Raw genomic sequence first — 5,906 nt, 5'->3', positions numbered from 1 at the left:
AAAAAATATATATATATATATATATAAATATAAGACCAGATACTATAAAACTCCTAGATGAAAACATAGGAATAATACTCTTTGACATAAATCGAAGCAATGTTTTCTTGGATCTGTCTCCTAGAGTAATGGATATAAAAACAAAAACAAGCAAATATAAACTTAAAAGCCTTTGTGCAGCAAAGAAACTATAGACAAAATAAAAAGACAACTGACAGATTGAGAGGAAATATTTGCAAATGAAGTGACCAACAAAACATTAATTTCCAAAATGTAGAAACAGCTCATACAGCTTAAGTATCAGAAAACAAACAACTCAGTCTAAAGATTGCCAGGAGACCTCAACAGATATTTCTCCAAAGATGACTTATGGCCAATAGGCACATTAAATATGCTCAATATTGCTAATTATTAGAGAAATGCAAATCAAAACTACAATGAGATGTCACTCATACCAGTCAGATTAGCCATCATTAAAAACTCTACCAGTAATAAATGCTGAAAAGGGTGTGAAGAATAAGGAACGCCCCTACACTATTGGTGGGAATGTAGTTTGGTGCAACCATTATGGAAAACAGTATGGATATTCCTTAAAAAAACTGAAAATAGAGTTACCATTTGATCCTACAATCCTACTCCTGGGCATATTAAAAAAATACGTGCACCCCAGTGTTCATAGAAGCACTATTTGCAATAGCCAAAGACATGAAAGGAATCTAAATATCCATTGACAGATGGATGGATGAAGTTGTTGTACATATATACAATGGAACATTACTCAGCCATAAAAAAGAATGGAATATTGCCCATTTGCAGGAACATGGTTGGACCTAGAGAGTATCATTTTCACTTACTAGTGAAGTAAGTCAGAGAAAGACAAATATCATACATCACTTATATGTATAATCTAAAATACGAACCAAGTGAACTTATTCACAAAACAGATCTGAAGATATAGAAAACAATCTTAATGGTTACCAAAGGTGATAGTGGGAGTGGGGGCAGGGAGCGATACATCAGGACTTTGGGGTTGACATACACTTCTGTATCAAAAATAGGTAGACAATAAAGACTCCATAACCAATATAGGTAAATAACATTGACTCCATAAAATAACAACATCATGTACACAGTTAAATATATATACACAGTTATATACTAATATACATACAGAAGTTTCATATATATATATATATAGTTGAGATATATAATATATATAAATATAGTATATTTATATGAGTGTAGAAATATAGAGGATTGGGATGCCAACCTTCTATGGAGTGGAAAATTCTCATATAACTTATAGTTATCCCTATTTATATGCAGTTGGTTTCCTCCATATCTGCTGTCCCACCTATCTGTATCAACCAACTACAGATCACTTAGGACTGTAGAATTGCCTACTGAAAAAAATCCATATGTAAGTGAACACACACAGTTCAAACCCTTGTTGTTCAAGGTTCAACTGTAAATAAATAAAATATATAATCAAAATACACATGACCTAAATCAAATCCCTTACAATTATACGGTGGAAGTGACAGATGGATTCAAGGGATTATATCTGATAGAGTGTCTGAAGTCCTATGGACAGAGCTTCATAACATTGTACAGGAGGCAGTGACCAAAACCATCCCAAAGAAAAAGAAATGCAAGAAGGCAAAATGGTTGTATGAGGAGGGCTTACAAATAGCTGAGAAAATAAGAGAAGTAAAAGGCAAAGGAGAAAAAGATACGCTTACTGAATGTAGAGTTCCAAAGAATAGCAAGGAGAGCTAAGAAAGACTTCCTAAGGGAACAGTGCAAAGAAATAAAGGAAAACAACAGAATGGGAAAGATTAGAGATCTCTTCAAGAAAATTGTAGATACCAAGGGAACATTTCATGCAAAGATGGCCACAATAAAGAACAGAAACAGCAAGGGCCTAACAGAAGCAGAAGAGATTAAGAGAAATGGAAAGACTACACAGGTGAACTATCCAAAAAAGGTCTTAATGAGCTGGATAACCATGATGGTGTGGTCACTAACCTAGGGCCAGACATCTTGGAGTGTGAAATCAAGTGGGCCTTAGGAAGCAGTACTATGAACAAAGCCAGTGGAGGTGATGGAATTTCAGCTGAGCTATTTCAAATCCTAAAAGATGATGCTGTTAAAGTGCTGCACTCAATATGCCAGAAAATTTGGAAAACTCAGCAGTGGCCACAGGACTGGAAAAGGGCAGTTTTCATCCTAATCCCAAAGAAAGGCAATAAGGAGATCAAACCAGTCAATTCTAAAGGAACTCAATCCTGAATATTCATTGGAAGGAATGACGCTAAAGCTGAAGCGCCAGTGTTTTGGCCAACTGATGAAAAGAGCCAGCATTGCAAAAGACCCTGCTGCTGGGAAAGGTTGAGGGCAGGAGGAGAAGGGGACAACAGAGAATGAGATGATTGGATGGTGTCACTGACTCAATGGACATGAGTTTGAGCAAAACGCAAACTCTGGGAGATGGTGAAGGATGGGGAAGGCTGGCATTCTTTAGTCCATGTTGTTGCAAAGAGTTAGACATGACTTAGCAGACAACAAAGCCATAGAATAGGAGGCAAAAAAAAAAAAAAAGGCTGTAGGGTCCTTGTGCTATTTAGAAAGTAGCAAAAGTACTACTTTACATTAGACTTTAATAAAAAAAGAATATGTTATTTCTAGGGCTGCTCCTAAAAACAATGAAAAAATTATAACAAGTTAGTAAAGAGGAAAAATAGACTAATAAAAATTCTTAGTAAATTGAAAGGAAGGCAATAATAGTAAAAGGAATGTAGAACATATGGGACTTATAGCAAATAGTCCGATAGATTTAAACCAGAATGTATGAATAATTATATTAAGTGTAAATCGACTAAACTGTCCGATTAAAAGATAAAGATCATATTGGATTAAAAAACAAACTCCAGTATATGGTACTTATAAAGGACATGTTTGAAATATAAAGACACTTAGGTTGACATTAAAACGATGGAAAATGATATATCAAGCAACTCTAGCTAAAGGAATTGGTGAATCTATGTTAAAATCAAAGTAGTAGTTGTTATTAAGTTGTCCAGTCGTGTCCAACACAGTGACCCCATAGACTACAGCATATCAGGTCTCCTTATCCCTCACCATCTCCTGGAGTTTGCCCAAGTTCATGCTCATTGTATCAGTGTGCCAAGCCATCTCATCCTCTGACACCCTCTTCTTCTGCCCTCAATCTTTCCTAATATCAGAGACTTTTCCAATGAGTCATCTGTTCACATCAGATGACCAAAATACTGGAGTTTCAGCTTCAGCATCAGTCCTTCCAGTGAATATTCAGGGTTGATCTCCCTTAAGATTGACTGGTTTGATTTTCTTGCTGTGTAAGGGACTTTCAGGAGTCTTCTCCAGCAACCACAGTTTGAAGGCATGAATTCTTTGGCCTTCTGCCTTCTTTATGGTTCATCTCTCACAAAGTAGTATTGAATCAAAGAAATTACTGGAAATAATAATACATTTAAAATGATAGAAGAGTCAATCCAACAAGATCATATAAATTATTTAATTGTAAGCACATATAGATTAGCTCTTTGTTCAGCAAATATCTACTTCTTAACCCTTCCCAACCACCTCCATAGAGAAATACATTTCTATATCCCACTGAAGATGCACTAGTCCATGGGGGTGAGTTGCTTGGCCAACAGAATGTAAACAGAAGTGCCAGATTGCCAGCTCTGAGCACATGCTTTAAGAGGTAATCCATGTTTCCATTTGTATTTCTGAAAGTTTCTAACCTCCATGATGAAAATAATAGCCCCAGGTAGACACTGCCCCTTCAGACTAAGCTGCAGAATGAGACATTCAGAATAGACTATAGCTAGGGGTCGCACAGAGTCGGACACGACTGAAGCGACTTAGCAGCAGCAGCAGCAGGAACAAAGTCCAGCCAATCTGTAGCTGTGCTACCTCAGCTGACCTGCAAACCCATGAGTGAGAACTTAGTAGAACTGACATTGCTATGTGCCACTAAAATTCTGTGAATGCTTATCGTGCAACAAGATATGACTGATAGATCGCCTAATAACAAAACTTCAATATATAGCTATAAAGTAAAAAATGTAACTAAAAGAAGAAATAGATCAATCGCACCCTTAATTGCCATCTGATAGAAAAGTAGACCAAAACCCAGTATGTGAAAGATTGGAAAAACAGAGTAGCATCCTGATCTCACTGACATACATAAATCACTGTGGCTCACAACTGCAGAATGCTCAGTTTTCATTTTCACAAGAAACATTTTCTAGTGTTCACCATATGCCAGGGCACTGCTATATTTAAAATAGGTAACTAACAAGAGCCTACTATATAGCACTGTCAACTCTGCTCAATACTCTGTAATAACCTAAATGAAAAAGAATTTGATAGACACATGTAAATGTATAACTGAATCACTCTTCTGTACACCTGCATCTAATAGAACATTGTTAATCAACTATACTCCAATATAAAATTTAAAAATTGAAATATATTTCTAAAGGATTGAAATCATACAGAGCTTGATGTTCTCTAAGTAGAAATCAATAAAATATAGCTAGAAAACTCTTAAATGTTTTGGGGGAAAGCAACATAATTTCATTTAACCCATAGATCAGAGACGAAGTAACAATGGAAGTTAATTTGATTTGTTAAGCAGTCTGGCAGCCATTAGGTTTGCCTATTCAATGTAGAAAACCCTACAATTATCCTCTTCTGATTGTTTTATTCATGATTAATTATTTTCCTAATTACTAGTTAGAAAGTGTTTCTCTCCTACAGTGATAATTTACATTTAAAAGACTTTTCCACAGTGAAGGGATAGTTAAATTGTTATAGATGAATGAGAAAAAATACTGGTGACTAATCATTTATTGGGTGAAGTGAAGGGTGAAAGGCATTAAAGTGCAGTGAAAAATAAAGGTAATTAGCAGTAAATGCATTATTAAATATGGATGAAAGACTTTTAATTAAACTGTTGTTTTTCACTATTTCACTGAAATAACATTAAATTGACTATTTCATCAAAATAGCATATTGGAGACAAAAAAGTCACTTGTTAAAAAGAAAAATAAATAATGATAATTACTGTGACTCAAATGATAATCCATTATGCTCAAAACCAAATGAACAAAAGTAGCCAAATAGAAAGCAAGCAAATACAGCAAATGATAGCATCCATCCCATTAACGTAGTTAATTGGAGTTTGAGTTTTATAATATTGTGCATGTTTAGTTTGGTTTCACAGTGTATTATATGTTACAAAGATAAGGGAGTTATATCTTCTGTTGTTTGAACATATTTAAAAATGTCATAATAAAATAATGTAGAAAAATATTGATAATATTAAAAGTTTTTTATTTAAATGGGTATGTAAATTTTGAGTTAGAGAAGCAACACTGAAAATGGCTGTGTGTGTGTGATAAGCACTTTTGAAATAACAAATATATGTGTACTGGTCTGACTCCACCCTTTATACAAAGTTTTATCTTTGACACCCAATTACTGACGTAAAGCTATTAAACCCTTATTCATGGGGAATAAATTCCAGTACTTCCAGTGGATGCCTGCAAACCCAGATAGTGAAGTGAAGTCACTAAGTCATGTCCAACTCTTTGTGACCCCATGGACTGTAGCCCGCCAGGCTCCTCTGTCCATGGGATTCTCCAGGCAAGAATACTGGAGTGGGTTGCCATTTCCTTCTCCAGGGGATCGTCCCAACCCAGGGATTGAACCTGGGTCTCCTGCATTGCAGGCAGACGTTTTATCCTCTGAGCCACCAGGGAAGCCCAGATAGTAGCAAATTCTAAACAGCTGACTCTTGAACAACATGGGTCTGAACTGTGCTGGTCCACTTATATAAAAATTATTTTTCAATA

Source organism: Bison bison, unplaced genomic scaffold (genome assembly GCF_000754665.1).
Source record: "Bison bison bison isolate TAMUID 2011002044 unplaced genomic scaffold, Bison_UMD1.0 scf7180017864077, whole genome shotgun sequence".
In the NCBI taxonomy this organism is placed as follows: Eukaryota; Metazoa; Chordata; class Mammalia; order Artiodactyla; family Bovidae; genus Bison; species Bison bison.
The sequence above is the reverse complement of the archived record's forward strand: the minus strand, read 5'-3'. Positions refer to the sequence as shown.